General features: G+C 44.3%; 1 protein-coding gene and 1 long non-coding RNA gene across 10 annotated transcripts in view; one reads left to right on the top strand and one right to left on the bottom strand.

The window, feature by feature from the left end:
• Positions 1-18,994, bottom strand: part of LOC139277057 (uncharacterized) — a 148,307-nt gene extending 129,313 nt beyond the window's left edge. Inside the window, exons 1-2 of one of the 2 annotated variants that reach the window (XR_011596026.1) lie at positions 18,927-18,994; positions 13,613-13,675 (exon numbers count right to left, since the gene is read on the bottom strand). This is a non-coding gene — a long non-coding RNA (uncharacterized lncRNA). Of the gene's footprint in view, positions 1-13,608; positions 13,676-18,926 lie in introns of both variants that reach the window. The other variant, XR_011596027.1, reaches the window with a different exon arrangement.
• A 96-nt stretch (positions 18,995-19,090) lies between these two features.
• The window catches only part of myt1b (myelin transcription factor 1b), a 155,267-nt gene continuing 152,803 nt past the window's right edge, over positions 19,091-21,554 (top strand). For 5 of the 8 annotated variants that reach the window (XM_070896175.1, XM_070896178.1, XM_070896177.1 and 2 more), the window contains exon 1: positions 19,091-19,752. The gene's annotated coding sequence lies outside the window, so the exon portion shown is untranslated. Of the gene's footprint in view, positions 19,753-19,886; positions 19,972-21,554 lie in introns of those variants that run through there. The other 3 variants (XM_070896171.1, XM_070896172.1, XM_070896173.1) reach the window with 3 other exon arrangements.

Here is a 21,554-nt window from a genome sequence, read left to right as displayed (position 1 = left end):
CTTATCTTGATGAATATAGTTCAGCACAAAATATGGTAGAACACTTCCGTGTACAGTGTATTTACACAGACATTAACCCATCTATTTTAAATAGACATCTGCCCATGTCAAAAATCACACACAGGAATGTAGTACTAACACGTTAAGTGTTCCTTCATGAACTTCGGAGACTTAAGGTTCTAAGGGGTCGAAATTCAGTTTCTACCGCCACCTGTCACCGCGCACGGGGGGCGACTAATGGGCGCCAAAGGTTTACCTTCGACGGTAAGCGGCGTCCATGCCTGCGCAGAAATTCAGTCGACCCTTTGGCAAAAGCGCCAAGAGCTAACACTGCGCCGACTAACACCACCCGTGAGGTGACATCGTCCAGCGTGCAACACCTCCTTGGCACCTCTATCCGTGAGGTCTGTGAGTTTGGGAGGTCCTTGAGTTCGGGAGGTCCTTGAGTTCGGGAGGTCCATGAGCTCGGCAGGGCCGTGAGTTTGGGAGTCCGAGGAGTAGGAGGCCCAGAGGTCAGCAAGAAGTTCACTTTTGGTGAGGAGCTCAGGGCAGATTGGCTGTTTAATTGGTAAGTATCTCTCTTTCTCTTTTATAATTAGATAAGTCTAATTAGAGGGATGGCAGGGCAGTTCAGTCCTGTGGACTGCACATCCTGCGGCATGTGGGAAGTCCTGGATGCTTCGTGCGGCCTAGACAACCATATTTGCAGGAGATGTCTCCAGCATCAACTACTCAAGCTCCACGTTTCGGAGCGGCTGGAGTCAATACGGTGCATCCGCAAGGCTGAGAGCTACTTGGATAGCACAATTCAGAGGCGGTCACCCCGCAGCTTAAAAGCATGCAGGTAGAGAGGAAGTGGGTGAACACCAGATGGAGGAAGAATGCTAGGCAGGTAGTGCAGGAGTCACCCCGTGAGTCCATCTTGCTTTCCAACCGATATTCTATTCTGAGCAGCAGTGAGGGCGATGGTGCTCTGGAGAGTGCAGCCAGAGCCAAGTCTAAGGCACCACAGGTGTTCCAGCTGCACAGTGGGAAGGGACAAAGAATAAAAGAGCTTCAGTGGTAGGAGATTCAATAGTTAGGGGAATAGAGAGGCATTTCTGCGGCCGTAGAGATGACTCTAGGGTGGTATGGTGCCTCTCTGTAGCCAGGGTCAAGGATGTCACAGAGCGAAAACAGGGCATTCTGGGGGGAGAGGGTAAACAGCTCGAGTTCGTGGTCCATATCGGGACCAATGACATAGGTAGAAAGAAGGATGAGGTCCTGCAGGCAGAATTTAGGGAGTCAGGAGAAAAATTAAAGGGTAGGACCTCAAAAGTAGTCATCTCTGGGTTTCTATCAGTGCCACGTGCTAATGAGTACAAGAATAGAAGGATAGAGAGGATGAATGCGTGGCTGGAGAGTTGGTTTAGGAGAGAGGGCTTTTAATTCCTGAGGCATTGGCACTGCTTCTGGGGGAAATTGTACCTGTACAAAACTTACGAGTTGCACCTCAAAAGCGCGGGACCAATATCCTCGCGGGGAGATTTGCTAGTGCTGTTGGGGAGAGTTTCAACTCGTTTGTGGAGGGGAATGGGAACCTGAGAACAAATTCAATAGGGAAGGAAGTAAAGCTGAAATTGAAAAGCAAGAATGTAGAAAGTGAATCTGTAAGACAGAGGAAACAAGGGTTAGTAAGTAGTAATCAAGGAGGTCTTCCTGTGGCTAAATGGTATAAACTTCAATGCAAGGAGTATAGCGAATAAGGCGGATGAGCTGAGAGCACAGGTAGACACTTGGGAGTATGACATTATAGCCATAACAGAGACATGGCTGAAAGAGGGGCAGGTTTGGCAGCTAAATATTCCTGGTTACAGGATTTTTAGACAAGACAGAGAGGGGGGTAAAAAGGGAGCGGGGGGGGGGTTCGTGGTATTGATTAAAGAAACTATTACAGCTGTGAGGAGGGATGATATGTTAGAGGGATCATCAAATGAGGCCAGATGGGTCAAACTGAAAAATAAAAAAGGGGCGATCGCACTGCTGGGCGTGTATTATAGACACCCAAACAGTAGGAGGGAGATACAAGAGCAAATATGTAGGCAAATTTCTGTGAAGTCCAAAAACCATAGGACAGTAATAATAGGGGATTTAAACTATCCTAAAATTGATTGGGACAAATATAGTGTGAAGGGTATAGAGGGTGCAGAATTCTTAAAATGCATTCAAAAGAACTTTTTTAGTCAGTATGTATCAAGCCCAACATGGGAGGGGGCGGTTCTGATTGAACGTCGGCCTTCCTGGTATGCGTTCTTACAGCTTAGAAAAGGTGTGAGTAAACAGCGGAACTCGGACGGAATCAGCCAGAGACTAAGGTAAGTTTTTTTCTTTCTTTATTTCTTCATTTTTTCATTAGTTGTGTGTGGGTCGGAGAAGTTTGAGGTTTTTTTTCTTTCTTCCCGTTTTCCAGCTAGCATGACGGCAGACATCCGCTGCGAAATTCAGTAGGCCTTCTGAGCTCCTGCCCGAAGATGCGTGTGCAATGCTACTTTTTAGTGCTGCTCTCTCATCTTTGGGTGTAAAAACTGAATTTGGCAGTTGGAGCCTGCACCTAATGCCTGGCGGCAAAATCAGCACTCAGGCAGTGACACCTTCTCAAAAACAGCAGTACCGAAATTCGAACCCTAAAAGCTTAAAAACTATTCGTAAAACATTTAACAATGAGTCAGTAGGACAGATTTTCCAATTGATTATTCCCAGTTATAAAATGGACATGGTCGATCATAAATAGGGGCAAAGCTATATTACATTGAGTTCCACTGAAATAGCTCCCAAATTAAGTGCTTGCCACTTTCCCCACTGCAATATTTACATGAGGTCCAGATAATGGCCCTGAAATCCCAGTTTCTTCTTCCCGTGGGCGTTCGACTAAAAATAGGAGAAAAGATGCGCACTTACCTTTTGGTCGAACGCTCGCCAGAGATCCCAGACTCGAGGCCTCCTCTTCTTGCGCAACGGAGCATGTTCACATTGGAACATCTGTAGGAGTCACGTGGGCCTGAACACCCAATCACGATAAAGTATTTTCTCATTCATAGTAATAGGACTTTCGTAAGTCCGAAACTCCTATTACGATGAATGAGAAATACCCCCAAACACATAAACACGACACAAAACATTCAAAAAAATACCTCACATAAATACATTATAGAAATTAAAGTTGATAGAAATGTTTAAAAAAAAATATTTGCTGATTTTTTAAAAAGTTTTAATTATGGTTTAAAATAAAATTACCTGAGCGGGCAGGGTTTTTAAACATAAATATATATTTTTAAATTTTATTTTAGTATGTTTTTGATATGTTTTTAAACTCTTACACTGCTAAAAATAGGCTATGCACCTGCTTTTACCAGGAGCAAGAGTTTTAAGGACATTCGCTGGGCAAGAGATGGGCAAATAGTCCAATCTCTGCCGTGGGAATGTCCTCGCTCCTGAGATGTGGCCATCTGTCAAGTCAGAAACTTAACAGATCGGAAAAGCCGGTTTTCTGCGTATGCGCATTGCGTGCTGAAAACAGGCTTTTCCGATGCCTTCCCTGGTCCGCACACTCTCCGTACGGATCCGGGGAGGCCGGAATTTCAGGGCAATTTGGATGTCCATGCAATTTCCGTGCACTGCAATAGTCCTGAGTCATAAACCCCGTCCATGGACAATGGGTGCACAGAGTCACCAGAGTCTGCGATGTATCTATATTTAAAGAAGCCAAGTTAAAGACTTAGAGAAATTGGCCTCCTTTGCACCTCCTGTTAAGAACAGAAGAACGTAAGAACATAAGAAGCAGCATCGCCGGGCGGCAACATTGGCAGCTGCAGGAGGCGTCGTGAGGTTGGCCGGCTGTTTGGGGTGCTGGTGAGGTAGGTGAAAACAATTTTAGCTAACCCTCTATGCTCGCTTTTCAATTCTTCAATTGAAAAGCGAGCATAGAGGGTTAGCTAAAACTGCCACCATTGATCAGCCCTGCATTCTGTTAGAGTGCTTGGGGTTGATCATCGCAAATTGCAGGTGCTCTCGCCGACCAGTCGATTCATTTCCTTGCAGCGCCTTCAGCAATGGTCCTTCCCTTTAAGGGAGGGTAGGAGGCTGTGAGTCCGGCAGCGCTGCACTGGACACTGTGCAGCGCTCTGCTGCCCCTCTTGCCTCATTTAGCACTCCAAGCGAAGCGGTAGTGCTTGATTCAGCACTCCACTTCCCTCTTGGAGCGCTAAACTGGAAGTTCGCGTCTGCTGGAATTGCTTAGCGCCCACTGATACTGCGCGAAAGTTATCGCCCCAAACGGGACGCTATGCAATTTCTAGCCCTTGTTGTTGTATTTTTAGACTGCTTTCCAGTTTGATTTCATTTTTTATCAGCATGCGTATTTCCTCAGGAGGCTTTGTGCCAAGTGTTATGACACTCCTACCTTCTTGGAATGTCCAGGATATTGGGAGAAAAGGTTTCTCTGTGGGAATTTCCTTTTACTTTTCTGGAAGAAAGGAAGGAGCAACAGAGGGATTTCAGCCAAGTCAAGTTGCACCAGAAGCAGACTGCTAAACTCTCACACCTACAGAGGCACACCTACCTAGATTTGTCAGAGAAGCTCAGCCTGCAGTTACTCTGAATATAGAAACATAGAAATTTACAGCGCAGAAGGAGGCCATTTCGGCCAATCGTGTCTGCGCCGGCCGACAAAGAGCCACACGGCCCTTCGTCAGCAGCCCTAAAGGTTACATACAAATCCATGAACAATAACAGAAAGGCAAAGAGCACCCAGCCCAACCAGTCTGCTCCACATCACTGCAACACCCCTGATACTAAAAACATCTACACTCCACCACATCTGGAGCAATATGATCTCCTGGGAGAGGCAAAAACCAGATAAAAACCCAGGCCAATTGAGGGAGAAAAAATCTGGGAAAATTCCTCTCCGACCCATCCAGGTGATCGAAACTAGTCCAGGAGATCACCCTGACCGTATTCTATTCCCTGCAGTACTTACCATTATATCTGCGCCGACCAACAAAAGGTCATTAGTCTAATCCCAATTACCAGCTCTAGGTCCGTAACCCTGCAGGTTACGGCACTTTAAGTGCCCATCCAACCATCTCTTAAAAGTGGTGAGGGTTTCTGCATCCACCACTCTTCCAGGCAGCGAGTTCCAGATCCCCACAACCCTCTGTGTAAAGAAGCCCCCCCCTCAAATCCCCTCTAAACCTTCCACCAACCACCTTAAAACTATGCCCCCTTATAATAGCCCCCTCCACCAATGGAAATAGACCCTTACTATCCACTATGTCCAGGCCCCTCAATATTTTGTACACCTTGATGAGGTGTCCTCTCAACCTCCTCTGTTCCAATGAGAACAAACCCAGCCTATCCAATCTGTCCTTATAACTAAGATTCTCCATTCCAGGCAGCATCTTAGTAAATCTCCTCTGCACCCGCTCGAATGCAATCATGTCATTCCTATAATACGGCGACCAGAACTGCACATAGTACTCCAGCTGTGGCCTAACCAAAGTATTATACAATTTAAGCATAACCTCCCAAGGCATATGCTATGCCTTGGCCAATAAAGGCAAGTATTTCAAATGCCTTCTTAACCACCTTATCCACCTGGCCTGCTACTTTCAGGGATCTGTGGACAAGCACTCCAAGGTCCCTTTGTTTATCTACACTATTAAGTGGCCTACCGGTTAATGTGTATACCCTTTCCTTATTAGCCCTCCCAAAGTGCATCATCTTACACTTCTCTGAATTAAATTCCATTTGCCACTGCTCTGCCCACCTGACCAGTAGATTGATATCCTTCTGCAGCCCATGACTTTCCTCTTCATTATCAATCACACAGCCAATTTTAGTGTCATCTGCAAACTTCTTAATCATACTTCTTATATTCAAATCTAAATCGTTGATATATAGCACAAAAAGCAAGGGACCCAGTACTGAGCCCTGTGGAACCCCACTGGAAACATCCTTCCAGTCACAAAAACATCCATCAATCATTGCCCTTTGCTTCCTCCTCCAAGCCAATTTTGGATCCAATTTGCCACTTTGCCCTGGATCCCATGGGCTTTAACCTTCATGACCAGTCTACCATGCGGGACTTTATCAAAAGCCTTACTGAAAGTCCATATATACTACATCATACACACTATCCTTATCCACCCTCTTGGTTACCTCCTCAAAAAATTCAATCAGGTTAGTCAAACATGATCTTCCCTTAACAAATCCGTGCTGACTGTCCATAATTAATCCTTGCCTATCCAAATGCAGATTTATCCTGTCTTTCAGAATTTTTTCCAATAATTTTCCCACCACTGACGTTAGGCTGACAGGCCTGTAATTACTCGGCCTATCCCTTTTTCCCTTCTTAAACAAGAGTACTACATTAGCAGTCCTCCAATCCTCCGGCACCATGCCCATATCCAAAGAGGACTGGAAAATGATGGTCAAGGTGTTGTGTATCTGTAAAGCTTGCACTCCCATGTTCCGCCACCAGGGAGCGCATCCCCTGAAGCCCCAAGGGATCCCAGCAACCCGTGGGAGCACTGTATATAAGCCGGCCCCTAAGGCCTGTTCCTGACTCTGGAGTGTCTGAGATCACTGTTACTTTAACCTCCCTGTGCGCAGTCTCATCTGTGTTAGGAATACAATACAAGGCCTCTGCTATTTCCTCTTTTACTTCGCTCAACAACCTGGGATGCATTTCATCTGGGCCTGGGGACTTATCTACTTTCAAAGCTGCTAAACCACTTAATACTTCCTCTCTCACTATATTTATTTCATCCAGAATATCACACTCCTCCTCTATAGCAGTATCGGCATTACCTCTTTCCTTTGTGAAAACAGATGCAAAATATTCGTTAAGAACTCTACCAACATCTTCTGCCTCCTCACAAAGATTACCCTCATGGTCTCTAATAGGCCCTACCCTTTCCTTAGTTACCCTCTTACTCTTAATATATTTATAGAACATCTAAGGGTTTTCCTTAATTTTACTGGCTAAGAATTTCTCGTGCTCTCTCTCAGCATTCCTAATATCCTTTTTAATTTGTCCTCTTATCTTTCTATATTCCTCTAAAGATTGTAATATAATTAGCCATTGATATGTGACATAAGCGTCCCTTTTTTTCTTAATCCTCCCCTGTAAGTCGCTAGACATCCAGGGGGCTCTAGAATTATTTTACCAACGTTTTTCTTTAAGGGTACATGTTTGGCCTGAGCCTTCCGGATCTCCTCCTTGAATGCCTCCCACTGTTTCGACACCGATTTACCCACAAGTAGCTGTTTCCAGTCCACTATGGCAAAATCACTCCTTAACTTAGCAAAATTAGCTTTTCCCCAATTCGGAACTTTTATTCCAGGCCTATTCTTGTCCTTATCCATAACCAACTTGAATCTGACTGAATTATGGTCACTGGCACCCAAATGCTCCCTCACTAATACCCCTTCAACTTGCCTAGCTTCATTCCCCAAAACTAAATCCAAGACTGCCCCCTCTCATGTTGGGCTTGCTACATACTGACTAAAAAAGTTCTCTTGAATGCATTTCAAGAATTCCGCACCTTTTATAGCCTTCACACTAAATTTGTCCCAATCAATATTTGGATAGTTAAAATCCCATACTATTACTACCCTATGGTTTTTAGACTTCACAGATATTTGCTGACATATTTTCTCCTCCATCTCCCTCCCACTATTTGGGGGTCTATAATACACTCCCAGCAGTGTGATCACCCCTTTATTATTTTTCAATTCGATCCATATGGCCTCAGTTAATGATCCCTCTAACATATCATCCCTCCTCACCGCTGTAATAGTTTATTTAATTAGTACCGCAACCAACCCCCCCCACCGCCCCCGCCCCCCCCACCTCCAACACCTTCTTACTCCCCTCTCTATCTTGTCTAAAAATCCTGTAGCCAGGAATATTAATCTGCCAAACCTGCCCCTCTTTCAGCTATGTTTCTGTAATGGCTATAATGTCATACTCCCAAGTGTCTACCTGTGCTCTTGGCTCATTCGCCTTATTCGCTATACTCCTTGCATTAAGGTATATACCATTCAGCACAGGAAGATCTCCTTGCTTACTATATACTAAGCCTTGTTTCCTCTGTCTGACAGATTTGCTTTCTAGATTCTTGCTATCCAACTCCTGCTTTACTTGCTTCCCTTTTGAATTCGTTCTCAGGTTCCCATCCCCCTGCTAAGCTAGTTTAAACTCTCCCCAACAGCATTAGCAAAACTCCCTGCGAGGATATTGGTCCCGGCGCTGTTGAGGTGCAACCCGTCCAATTTGTACAAGTACCATCTCCCCTAGAAGCGGTCCCAATGCCTCAAGAATTTAAAGCCCTCCCTCCTACACCAATTTTCCAGCCATGTGTTCATCCTCTCTATCCTTTTATTCTTGTACTCATTAGCACGTGGCACCGGTAGTAACCCGGAGATTACTACCTTTGAGGTCCTACTCTTTAATTTTCTTCCTAGCTCCTTAAATTCTTCCTGTAGGACCTCATCCCTAATTTTACCGATGTTGTTGGTCCCGATATGGACCACGATCTCTAGCTGTTTACCCCCCCCCCCCCGCCCCCCCTAGGATGCCCTGCGTCCGCTCTGTGACATCCTTGACCCTGGCACCAGGGAGGCACAAAACTATTCGGGAATCACGTCTACGGCCGCAGAAACACCTGTCTGTTCCCCTAACTATAGAATCCCCTATCACTCGGGCATTTTTGTTCTTCGTCCCTCCCCACTGTGCAGCTGAGCCACCCGTGGTGCCTTGGAATTGGCTCTGGCTGCACTCACCAGAGGCACCATCGTCTTTACCGATACTCAGAATTGAATATTGATTTGAAAGTGAAATGAACTCACGAGGGGACTCCTATGCTACCTGCCAAGCACACTTACTATGCCTGCACGTCTTTAAGCTGTGGGGTAACTACCTCCTGAAACGTGCTATCCATGTAGTTCTCAGCCTCGCGGATGCACCTTATTGACTCCACCTGCTGCTCCAGCTCCGAAACTGCTCGAGCAGTTGAAGCTGGAGACACCTCCCGCACACATGGTTGTCTATGCTGCGCGAAGCGTCCAGGACTTCCCACATGCTGCAGGATGTGCACTCCATGGGGCTGAGCTGTTCTGCCATCCCTCTAGTTAGACGTATCTAGTTTAAAATCTACTGAAAAAGAAATAGAGAAAAGAGAGCTGCTCACCAACTCACCTCACTGACCTCTGTGGCCTCCCGACCGTATCAGCCTCCGAACACCCGACCTCCTTAAAAAGAAAGAGAGAAAATAGAGAAAAGAGAGCTACTTACCAACTCACCTCAACGACCTCCCGGTCTCCGAACTCCCGGCCTCCGAACTCCCGACTTGCCGACCTCAGGGCCTACTGAATCGCCGACCTCGGGACCTACCTACTCATTGACCTCAGGACCTACCGAATCACCGACCTCAGGGCCTACCGAATCGCCGACCTCAGAACCTACCTACCATCAGGAAGATAGTGATGATACTGTGCCATCTGCTACAAGGACATTTGCAGCTAACATGAATGTGGGGCAGGCACTGCTAGTGCAAGTAATGGTCAGCTATGTCCTCAAGTTCTCTGCCTTTACCTCCTTCCAGGTATGTTGCATTGCTGTCCGATGGGGAAACCCTTGGCATGGCAAACAGGCCCAATCTCTTCGCTCTCACCTCATGCAGATCTACCTGTATATCACCAGCCATCAAACATGTTGTCCCACATTATCCATTGGGAAAATGCTAATATTGCACCACCTGACCAATATCCAATTGGAAGATCTATGTTATTGTTTTCAGTACTGGCGTTACACCGCATACAAATGTACTTTTTAGTGGAACAGTAAATGTGAGTATCACTTTGGTGAAGCCATTGTTTTCGATCTCCGCCACAATTCCGTTCCCTAGCCACTGACTCCATCCCGCTCCCTAACATTCGTCTAAGGCTGGTGTTATATTTGACCCTGAAATGAGCTTCCGATCACATATCTGCAGCATAACTAAGACCACCTATTTCCACTCCTGTAACACTGCCTGTCTCCGCCCTTGCCTCAGCTCATCCGCTGCTGAAATTCTCATCCATTCCTTTGTTTCTCTATACTTGACTATTCCAATGCACTCCTGGCTGACCTCCCACATTCTACCCTACGTAAACTTGAAGTCTTTCTTTTCTTACATGAGTCAGAAGGTTGTGGGTTCAAGCCTCAGGACTTCAACATACAATCCAAGCTGACACTTCAGTGCACTACAAAGCTGCCACATTTGCCTTTTCAGCTGGACACAAAATGTTGCATGGCAGTACTGGAAGAAAGAGCAGGGAATTTTCCTGGTGTCCTGCTCAACATTTCTCCCTTCACCCACATCATCAAAAACTGCTCATTCATCTCATTTGGCATTTGTGAGGACATGTAGTACATAAATTGACCACTCCAATTACCTGCATTACAAAAGTGACTACACTTCAAAAAATAATTCATAGGTTGTGAAGTGCTTTGGAATATCCTGAGGATGTGTAAAGGTGCCATATAAATGCAAATTCTACTTTTCTTCTTTACTTTAATTAAAAGGGTCTATTCACCCATCCAGCTTTCACAAATGGAGTACAGGTTGGAGAACTGCTGCTATAGTTTTATAACCCTATTTCTGATGATTCCTCCTTTTGATAATTACCGCGGCATAAATACTTCAGCGTAAATTAATTGAAATCAATGGAGAAAAAACTCATTGTCAGTGCATCCTCAATTTTTCACTGCATGCATGGTACTGGAAATCAAGCAACAAAATCCTGATTGACACAAATTTCCCAGGAACTAATAAAATTAAATGCTAAACATTAAAACCATCCACTAGATCCTAGACTACACAAGAGCAATGTCGTCGATATCCACTTCTTTTTTTAGTTATCTAGAGCAACTTTTTTGGAGCACTGCCCTTAAGAAACCAAAAGTATAATTGAAAATAAATCAATCTGTATCTGTGTGAGAGGGTAGGGTAACTTGTTAGTTAACAAGGTCAACTGTAGCTGTAGTGTAAGCTTAATGATATGTCAGAATTATACAATTAAATATATTTACAGCCAAGAGTGCTCCAGTTCTTTCCTACATCATTACTGCATAGCTCTAAGGTGATATTTTAAGCATTAATATTGTAAATTATTTAGTAATTATTGTCTTACAGAATTTACAGGTTTTGTACTTCATTACACAAACTACAGCTTTGCTCCAGAAATATTGTTCCACTCTCTGTATTGTATATTTCATAGCTAATAGGTTGTACACTTAAAGGAACTGTCTGTAATACAAGCTACCAAACCAGCTGGAGACAAAGTATCCAGGTGGCATCTGTAAAATCCGTATGGAGATTCCATTATCCGCCAAAAGGTTTATGATCGATATTAATGTTTGTTCAGTTTGTACTCTGGGAGGAGGATCAGTTAGCTGTCCATTTCTTGCCAACCTACAATAGCTTTAAGATACTGCATTTTGTAAAATTCTTTAGAAATTATATCAAGGGTATAATTGTCACAGCAGTAAGATATGAATAAACAGTTTCATTATTGAGTTATGGTTAGCCTCACGAATTGGGATGTTTAAAATAGGATTGAAAACCATTGACTCCAGTGGCAGATTCAGGATGCAAGTTGAGAGCAGAGGGCCCATTGGAAGAGAGAATTCTGGAAGGACCCAGGAATGCCAGGTCACCTCTCAGAATCCTATGGGGTACAGTACCAATTTCCACCTGCCTTAAACATAGCCCAAGATTCCGGAGGGGGGGAGGGGGGCAGAACATAGTGGAGGAACATCCAACACCAGGAACGACCTCAGCTCTGTCCTTCCTCCAACCCAGATGCCTGGATGCTGGGATGAACCTGGTGTACAGGTCTGCCAAGGGACAGAAGTGGGACCCATGGGGGTCTCCAGTCCAGAGTTATTGCTTGAAAGACCCCAGAAAGCAGATGTTGCTGTATGCATTGATCCTCCTGTCAAGAGGGACAATCAGCCCATCTTCCTGCACTTCAGGGAAGTGCCAGCACTCCATCCTAGCAGCAATCCACAGCATATTTTCTGCCCAACCCCCAAGCAGTCGCCCAAGATGCACCTTCGCTCAACTAGTTAGGTCAGTGATTAGTTGAATAATATAACCCAGGAAAACCCTAAGTTTAATTTGCTAGCTAGTGTTGTGTTAAACGTTTGCAGATGGGGTTGCAGTTCGGATACAATTGTCCTCAGCACCCCAGGGTTAAGGCGGGGAAAGTTGGTCAGGATTCTTGTTCTAATTGTTAATCAAACCCTGGAAAGTGTGTGTGTGTGTGTGGAGATAGGGTGAGGACAGGAGTAAGATTGGCTGTGATGCCCCAACAATTGAAAGGCCTATTGACATTTGAGGGTGGATTTTTGTGTTGATTACAGCTTAACCAACTAGAAAAATGGGCAGGGATCACTTATGCTGGAGCGCCATCCACAATGTACATGATGCACATTTCTGGGAGGTATTTGTTTGGTGCAGAAGCTCCTGCAACAGCAACAGCTTATCCCTGTTCATTTTGTCAACTATTTTTAAATGACCTATTCCAAACATGCCTTTTCATAATTGTATGTGTGCGGATTTAACATCAGATTAAGTAGGTAAGGGTAGAGTTTCCAATCAGGAAATTGCACCCAAAATGCACTTGAAATTGCGCTGGTTAGATTAAAGTTCAAGGTAACACAAAAATTAATTTGCATAATCACAAATGAAAAATCTTCCATGAATCAGCACAATCGGGCAGTGTAATAGAACATAATTATTTCTTTTTTTCATTAAAAAGTATTTCTTAATATATTTAAGAGTGGCAACCTGGTGCAGATTTATTAATACCGCGGAAAATGGGTTCATCAGCAAAAATAAGCATTTTTAATAATGGTGTCCAGTCCTCCATCTGTGAGTAATCTGATTGAAAATCACTGAGAATTACTTTGAAAGAAACTATACTGAACTATTTAATAGTTCCATTGGTGTAAGCACGTCCCAAACCCGCGACCTCTACCACCTAGAAGGCCAAGGGCAGCAGGCGCATGGAAACACCATCACCTGCAAGTTCCCCTCCAAGGTACACACCATCCTGACTTGGAAATATATTGTCGTTCCTTCATCGTCACTGAGTCAAAATCTTCGAATGCCCTCCCTAGCAGCACTGTGGGAGTAAGTTCATCACAAGGACTGCAGCAGTTCAAGAAGGCGGCTCACTACGACCTTCTCAAGGGTAATTAGGGGTGGGCAATAAATACCGACCTTGCCAGCGACACCCAGATCAAGGAATGAACTAAAAAAAACGCTAGTCAGTTTCTTAGTAAATATATTTTTTGATATGAAACATCTTTTGAAACGTGCCTACTGGTTCCTGTGTGCCTAAGAAAATGAACGCAATTAGAAGAGCCTTCCCGATTCAGGGCTATCAACAGAATCTCACAATTTCAACCTGGGGACGTGGCCAGTTTTGTGGGCGGGGTCGGATCTGGGCAAATTAAATCTGAACCAGTGGAAAAGATCACGGAAAACACGAACATAAGTGGTTTGGGGCGTAACTTACTTACGATTAAAATTCCCCGATCTTTTGTGCTGATTCGGCCGATTCTCCCCAGATTGTGCTGATATTACTAGTGGAAACAAGCAGAAAATCAACCCCGTAGTATTTAGTATTTCATAAAATGTCAGGGCCCCAAACCAAACCTTTGTATGGGGCCCTGGAAGGCTAACGCCACTCTTGGCTGTGATTTCCTGATATCGCTGAGTGAGGCTCCCCACCTGTAGAGCGCATTCAAAAAAATCGGCCATATCATCTGCTCTTATCCTGCTTTTTGTCACTGTTATCAAAGGTGTAGTAATATTGTTAAGCACAAAAGTGACAGTATAGCTGTGAATTACATCTTGATGTGACTACAGAATGCTTAAATTTGACAGCATATAGAGTATATTTCCAGCATGGTATCAAGCCAACTTCAAAAAATGCACTTTCAAAGCTTAAAAATGTACCAGCCTCTGTGCGATATTCTGCACGTAAGTGTAAGAATGGATTAGGGTTAGAGAGTTCTCTCTAGGGTGTTTGTGTGATTTTCAACCTGCAACATACTGCTAGCTATGATTTTGCAATCCGCCATTGTGATCTCCCGACTTTTACAATTTTACAAGTCTGTGCAGCTGACTGAACCTTATCCGCTAGTTTCACGTTGAAAATTCAGGCTCAAGGAAAATTGTGGACAGCACACACCCGGATTTTGTTAAATACTGTTGGTGACTGTGTGTCCCTGCTGGTGGTGCAGACTTGTAAAATTGACCCTTATAATTACAGCAAATATGCATTTGATGTTATTCTTTAAATCTAGATGACCATGTGAGCCATGATGGTTGCCTAGGTAACTGCAGTCCCACCAGTCTGCGGCCGCAACCGAGATTCCAGGATGGTATGTTGCCTCCCTGGTGCAAGGGTCATGGATGTCTCGGAGCGGGTGCAGGACATTCTGAAAAGAGAGGATGAACAGCCAGTTGTCGTGGTACACATTGGTGCCAACGATATAGGTAAAAAACGGAATGAGGTCCTACGAGACGAATTTAAGGAGCTAGGAGCTAAATTAAAAAGTAGGACCTCAAAAGTAGTAATCTCGGGATTGCTACCAGTGCCACGTGCTAGTCAGAGTAGGAATCGCAGGATAGCTCAGATGAATACGTGGCTTGAGCAGTGGTGCAGCAGTGAGCGATTCAAATTCCTGGGGCATTAGAACCAGTTCTGGAGGAGGTGGGGCCAGTACAAACCGGACGGTCTGCACCTAGGCAGGACCGGAACCAATGTCCTAGGAGGAGTGTTTGCGAGTCCTGTTGGGGAGGGGTTAAACTAATATGGCAGGGGGATGGGAACCAATGCAGGGAGACAGAGGAAAACAAATTGGAGACAGAAGCAAAAGACAGAAAGGAGATGAGTAAAAGTGGAGGGCAGAGAAACCCAAGGCAAAAAACAAAAATGACCACTTTGCAGCAAAATTCTAAAGGGTCGAAGTGTGTTAAAAAGGCAAGCCTGAAGGCTCTGTGCCTCAATGCGAGGAGTATTCGGAATAAAGTGGACGAATTAACTGTGCAGATAGCAGTTAACGGATACGATGTGGTTGGCATCACGGAGACATGGCTCCAGGGTGACCAAGACTGGGAACTCAACATCCAAGGGTACTCAACATTTAGGAAGGATAGACAGAAAGGAAAAGGAGACGGGGTGGCGTTGCTGGTTAAAGAGGAAATTAAGGCAATTGTAAGGAAAGACATTAGCTTGGATGATGTGGAATCAGTATGGGTGGAGCTACGGAATAACAAGGGGCAGAAAACACTAGTGGGAGTTGTGTACAGGCCTCCAAACAGTAGTAGTGATATTGGGGAGGATATCAAACAGGAAATTAGGGGTGCATGCAATAAAGGTGCAGCAGTTATCATGGGTGACTTTAATATGCATATAGATTGGGCTAACCAAACTGGAAACAATACGGTGGAGGAGGATTTCCTGGAGTGCATAAGGGATGGTTTTTTAGACCAATATGTCGAGGAATATGTAGGGAGGGGGGCCATCTTAGACTGGGTGTTGTGTAATGAGAGAGGATTAATTAGCAATCTCGTTGTGCGAGGCCCCTTGGGGAAGAGTGACCACAATATGATGGAATTCTACATGAGGATGGAGAATGAAAGAGTTAATTCAGAGACCATGGTCCAGAACTTAAAGAAGGGTAACTTTCAAGGAATGAGGCGTGAATTGGCTGGGACAGATTAGCGAATTATGCTTACGGGGTTGACAGCGGATGGGCAATGGCAGACATTTAGAGATCGCATGGATGAACTACAACAATTGTACATCCCTGTCTGGCGTAAAAATAAAAAAGGGAAGGTGGCTCAACCGTGGCTATCAAGGGAAATCAGGGATAGTATTAAAGCCAAGGAAGTGGCATACAAATTGGCCAGAAATAGCAGCGAACCCAGGGACTGGGAAAAATTTAGAAATCAGCAGAGGAGGACGAAGGGTTTGATTAGGGCAGGGAAAATAGAGTACGAGAGGAAGCTTGCAGGGAACATTAAAATGGACTGCAAAAGCTTCTATCGATATGTAAAGAGAAAAAGGTTAGTAAAGACAAACGTAGGCCCCCTGCAGTCAGAATCAGGGGAAGTCATAACTGGGAACAAAGAAATGGCAGACCAATTGAACAAGTACTTTGGTTCGGTATTCACTAAGGTGGACACAAACAACCTTCTGGATATAAAAGGAGTCAGAGGGTCTAGTAAGGAGGAGGAACTGAGGGAAATCCTTATTAGTAGGGAAATAGTGTTGGGGAAATTGATGGGATTGAAGGCCGATAAATCCCCAGGGACTGATGGACTGCATCCCAGAGTACTTAAGGAGGTGGCCTTGAAAATAGCGGATGCATTGACAGTCATTTTCCAACATTCCATTGACTCTGGATCAGTTCCTATCGAGTGGAGGGTAGCCAATGTAACCCCACTTTTTAAAAAAGGAGGGAGAGAGAAAACAGGGAATTATAGACCGGTCAGCCTGACATCAGTAGTGGGTAAAATGATGGAATCAATTATTAAGGATGTCATAGCAGCGCATTTGGAAAGAGGTGACATGATAGGTCTAAATCAGCATGGATTTGTGAAAGGGAAATCATGCTTGACAAATCTTCTGGAATTTTTTGAGGATGTTTCCAGTAGAGTGGACAAGAGAGAACCAGTTGATGTGGTGTATTTGGACTTTCAGAAGGCTTTCGACCAGGTCCCACACGAGAGATTAATGTGCAAAGTTAAAGCACATGGGATTGGGGGTAGTGTGCTGACGTGGATTGAGAACTGGTTGGCAGACAGGAAGCAAAGAATAGGAGTTAATGGGTACTTTTCAGAATGGCAGGCAGTGACTAGTGGAGTACCGCAAGGTTCTGTGCTGGGGCCCCAGCTGTTTACATTGTACATTAATGATTTAGACGAGGGGATTAAATGTAGTATCTCCAAATTTGTGGATGACACTAAGTTACGTGGCAGTGTGAGCTGAGGAGGATGCTATGAGGCTGCAGAGTGACTTGGATAAGTTAGGTGTGTGTCCAAATGCATGGCAGATGAAGTATAATGTGTATAAATGTGAGGTTATCCACTTTGGTGGTAAAAACAGAGAGACAGACTATTATCTGAATGGTGACAGATTAGGAAAAGGGGAGGTGCAATGAGACCTGGGTGTCATGGTACATCAGTCATTGAAGGTTGGCATGCAGGTACAGCAGGCGGTTAGGAAAGCAAATGACATGTTGGCCTTCATAGCGAGGGGATTTGAGTACAGGGGCAGGAAGGTGTTGCTACAGTTGTACAGGGCCTTGGTGAGGCCACACCTGGAGTATTGTGTACAGTTTTGATCTCCTAACTTGAGGAAGGACATTCTTGCTATTGAGGGAGTGCAGCGAAGGTTCACCAGACCGATTCCCGGGATGGCGGGACTGACATATCAAGAAAGACTGGATCAACTGGGCTTGTATTCACTGGAGTTCAGAAGAATGAGAGGGGATCTCATAGAAACATTTTAAATTCTGACGAGTTTAGACAGGGTAGATGCAGGAAGAATGTTCCCAATGTTGGGGATGTCCAGAACCAGGGGTCACAGCCTAAGGATAAGGGGTAAGCCATTTAGAGATGAGAAGAAACTTCTTCACCCAGAGAGTGGTGAACCTGTGGAATTCTCTACCACAGAAAGTTGTTGAGGCCAATTCACTAAATATATTCAAGAAGGAGTTAGATGTAGTCCTTACTACTAGGGGGACCAAGGGATATGGCAAGAAAACAGGAATGGGGTACTGAGGTTGCATGTTCAGCCATGAACTCATTGAATGGCAGTGCAGGCTCGAGGGGCCGAATGGCCTACTCCTGCACCTATTTTCTATGTTTCTATCTTTGTGCCAGCACTGCGTTTTGAACTTCTATAACTAGTGGTTGCTTATTGCTGTGATATCGGAATTGGATTATCTGGCAAGCCTATCCAGGATTTGGGAATACCATAGTGAAGTGTTTGTTGCACTGAATAAAATATATAATGCTGTGCTGTTTTACAGTGTGTACCCATCTTTCAGTGTGTACCCATCTTTATGCCAATTAGACTTGAAATTAAATGAATATTTAGCATGAGCATCACAGTCAATTAAACAACACTGGTATTATTCAATAGTAGATTAAAATAGATAGGCAGCAAAGGGCTTAATATCTTAAGAAAAATAAATATTTCCTCAAATCATATTTTCATCAATTAACTGGGGCAGGGTTGTGCATCAGGATGAGCATTCCAACATAGATTCACAGCGTTCAGCATGAAGAACTAGGAAATGAGTGAAATGCTGAAAGACAACGTATGAAGATTAAACATAATTACACATTGACCTTGGGGGCAATCATTTTATTATTGGTAATTTTTCACTGATGCAAGAAATGTCTATAGTTCCTTTATATTGTGTGTTGCTTTACAGCCTAATAAAAGTTCAAAACTAGAAAATGCTGGAAATATACAGCATGCCAGTCAGCATTTTCCCCCATTTATTTACCAATAAGTTAATTCTAGGTTTTAAAATTGTAAAATTTTTATTTCAAAAATCTCCATTCATATTAACTGTACAAGTCTGGCACTATACATGTGCATACAATCTATTATCTAATGTCCACCAAGATAGGAGAATACCAATATAAACACAATCATACTATAATATTAAAGAAAGTAAGACTACTTGGTAAAAGTAAGAAATATATGATTCTTGCCTTTTTAACTTAAAAAAAATATAAGCTATTTGGTACGTCACTCTTTAAAATACTTTAAATAATTGGTATTAAAGAGTTTGCAAGATGTCTCACCCTTTGGCCATTAAAGTGTCCCTCTGCATTTGCTGCATGTTGCCAGGTCCACAGCAGCCCCACTCCAGTCGTCATGGTTACTTACGTCGCTCAGTTACGGTGGGCGTCAGGTTTGATTGGCTGGCGCCTCAGCCAATGGACAGAGGCGGGCTGGGCCGGCCACGTGTGGGAGCGGCGACGGAAAGTTTTCAGGCAAAAGTTTTGAGAAGTGGCGAAAAGTGAGTGGAAAGGGCGGGAGCGGACAGCGGGGTATTTAAGGAGCCCAGTGAGCAGAGCCCGGGGACAGCCACTTTCACACCCGCCAAACTTTCCACAACCAACTCACACACACGGGTCCGCTGCCGCCTGGATGGAGAGAACCACGTCTAAAAATACTCAAACTGTGGGCAGCACTAAAACTTACATCTTTGTCGACCCTTTTGGAAAGTAAATTCTGCACCGAGATGTACAGCAAATTCATCTGTTGATGTCATTGAAAAGCAACATCTGGATCCGAGGGGATTTTAAAACTTACAAACTTTTCCTGATGCCCACATGAGCCAACTTTATGAATAGTTTGTGCCTGGTAATGTCCTGCCTGTATGTTGCTAACCCATTTCAGTAAATGAGATGTTGGATGTTCCTGAATCCAGAAATAAAGGGAAGAGTTGACTTTCATATCCATTAAGGGATGCCAGTCAGGGTTTTTTTTTAAAGAGCTTTTACTAAAACAAGCCGGTTCGCAATTGACGCAAGCGAAATTGAACAGTGCGCATTTTCTTCACCACATGATGGCACCAGATGTCAAACTGTTCAAGATCATCGAAGCACTAGCAGCATGTGTACAGTGAGTTTGTACACTAAGTTGCCCTTAAATGATGATAGGCCTATCATTTATTATACTCTACATGTTTAATAAATATAAGCAGAATCTATAAAATTCTGAGAAAGTGTGACTGACTGGAATACATACTTGCCTCCAACCTCCCACCTAACCCCACCCACAATGTTGCCGGCCCATATTTTGGGGCCTAAACCTGTGTCCTGGATGTAGATCTATGCAAAGGTGAATGTCAGATTTGTATATCGGACATCAGACACAATTAGTGGGAATTTACATTAATCCTGTGTGGCATAACCACAAATGCTACCATAACTAGTCTGTGATTGGAGGGAAAATACCGATCCTTTTAAGATATCTCATGTTTTCTGCTTGTTTCATGGTCTTTGCATGCCACGCTATACTTTAGCAAGAGGATAATCAGGCCACTACCACTGTGAACCACCCCCTTCCCCTTTCAGAGGCATGACCATGCAGCGATTTGACAACTCTGTCAGCTGTGGCTCAGTTGGTAGCACACTCGCTGCTGAGTCAGAAGGTTGTGGGTTCAAGTCCCACTCCAGGGACAGAGCACAAAAATCTAGGCTGATACTCAAGTGCAGTACTGAGGGAGGACTGCACTGTTGGAGGTGCTGTCTTTCGGATGAGACGTTAAACTGAGGCCCCAATCTGCTCTCTCAGATGGATGTAAAAAATCGTTGGAAGAGCAGGAGAGCCCTGGCCAATATTTACCCCTCAATCAACATCCCTAAAGCAGATTATCTGGTCATTATGGGAGATTGCTGTGAAAATAGTCTGCAGAGTTTCCTTCATTACAGCAGTGACTACACTTCATTGGTTGTAATGTGCTTTGAGATGTCCTAAGGTTGTGAACAGTGCTATATAAATGCAAGTGTTTCTTTCTAACTCTGGTTGGTTGTATTCCTGGAGGTTTCCTCACATTTCCTGCTGTACCTAATCATCCCGCACAATCAAACAGCTTTTTGTTCCCCATCTCCAATATTTTTAAAACTAATAAACCAAAATGTTCGAAGAAAATTGAAAAACACAGTATTGTTTAATGCCAATGATTTTTCTCTCGGATTGCTTGTAGGTTGTCTTGGAGATTAATCTTTAGTTCCTGGAGACTGCGGGACAATTTTGGAGGGTCAGCAACCCTATGTATGAAGTGTTCTGACGGACATCAGGGATAATGCTGAGATTTAGAGAGGGGGGTCATAACCAATGGCAATATAAAGGGTAGGAAATTATGCTTCAATTGTATTGAGCCATGGACAGACCCCATCTAAAATGCTGTGTTTATTTACTTTTGGGTGCCGCACCTCAGGAAGTATATACAGGTTGAACCTCCCGTATCCAGAACCCTCGGGACCCGGCCTGTTCTGCATAAGGGATTTTTCCGGACGAGGGGTGGTCACGTTAAATTGGATGGTACAGGTACTGAGCAAGGGAATATCGGGGCTGGCTGGCTTGGGGCTGGGAGTGCGGCAGAGAGATTATGGAGGGGGGCTGGTGGATCGCGAGGTCAGGCCAGCGATTGCGGGAGTCGGCAGCGAGGAAGGGCTTCAATTTGTTCAATTTCTTCATGTTGGATTTCTGCACATGCACCACCCGGTGGCCAGGAATGGTTCTGGACAAGGGATGGTTCTGGATAAGGGAGGTTCAACCTGTATTGCCTTGGCGGGAGTGTAGTGCAGATTCACCAGAATGATGACAGGGCTTAGAAGGGTAAAGTTATGGGGACAGGTTGCATAAACTTGGCTTGTATTCCCTTATGTTTAGAAGTTAGAGGTGTGATCTAGTTGAGG

Source organism: Pristiophorus japonicus, chromosome 12 (assembly GCF_044704955.1).
Source record: "Pristiophorus japonicus isolate sPriJap1 chromosome 12, sPriJap1.hap1, whole genome shotgun sequence".
Lineage (NCBI taxonomy): Eukaryota > Metazoa > Chordata > Chondrichthyes > Pristiophoridae > Pristiophorus > Pristiophorus japonicus.
This window is presented reverse-complemented; position numbering and strand designations above follow the sequence as displayed.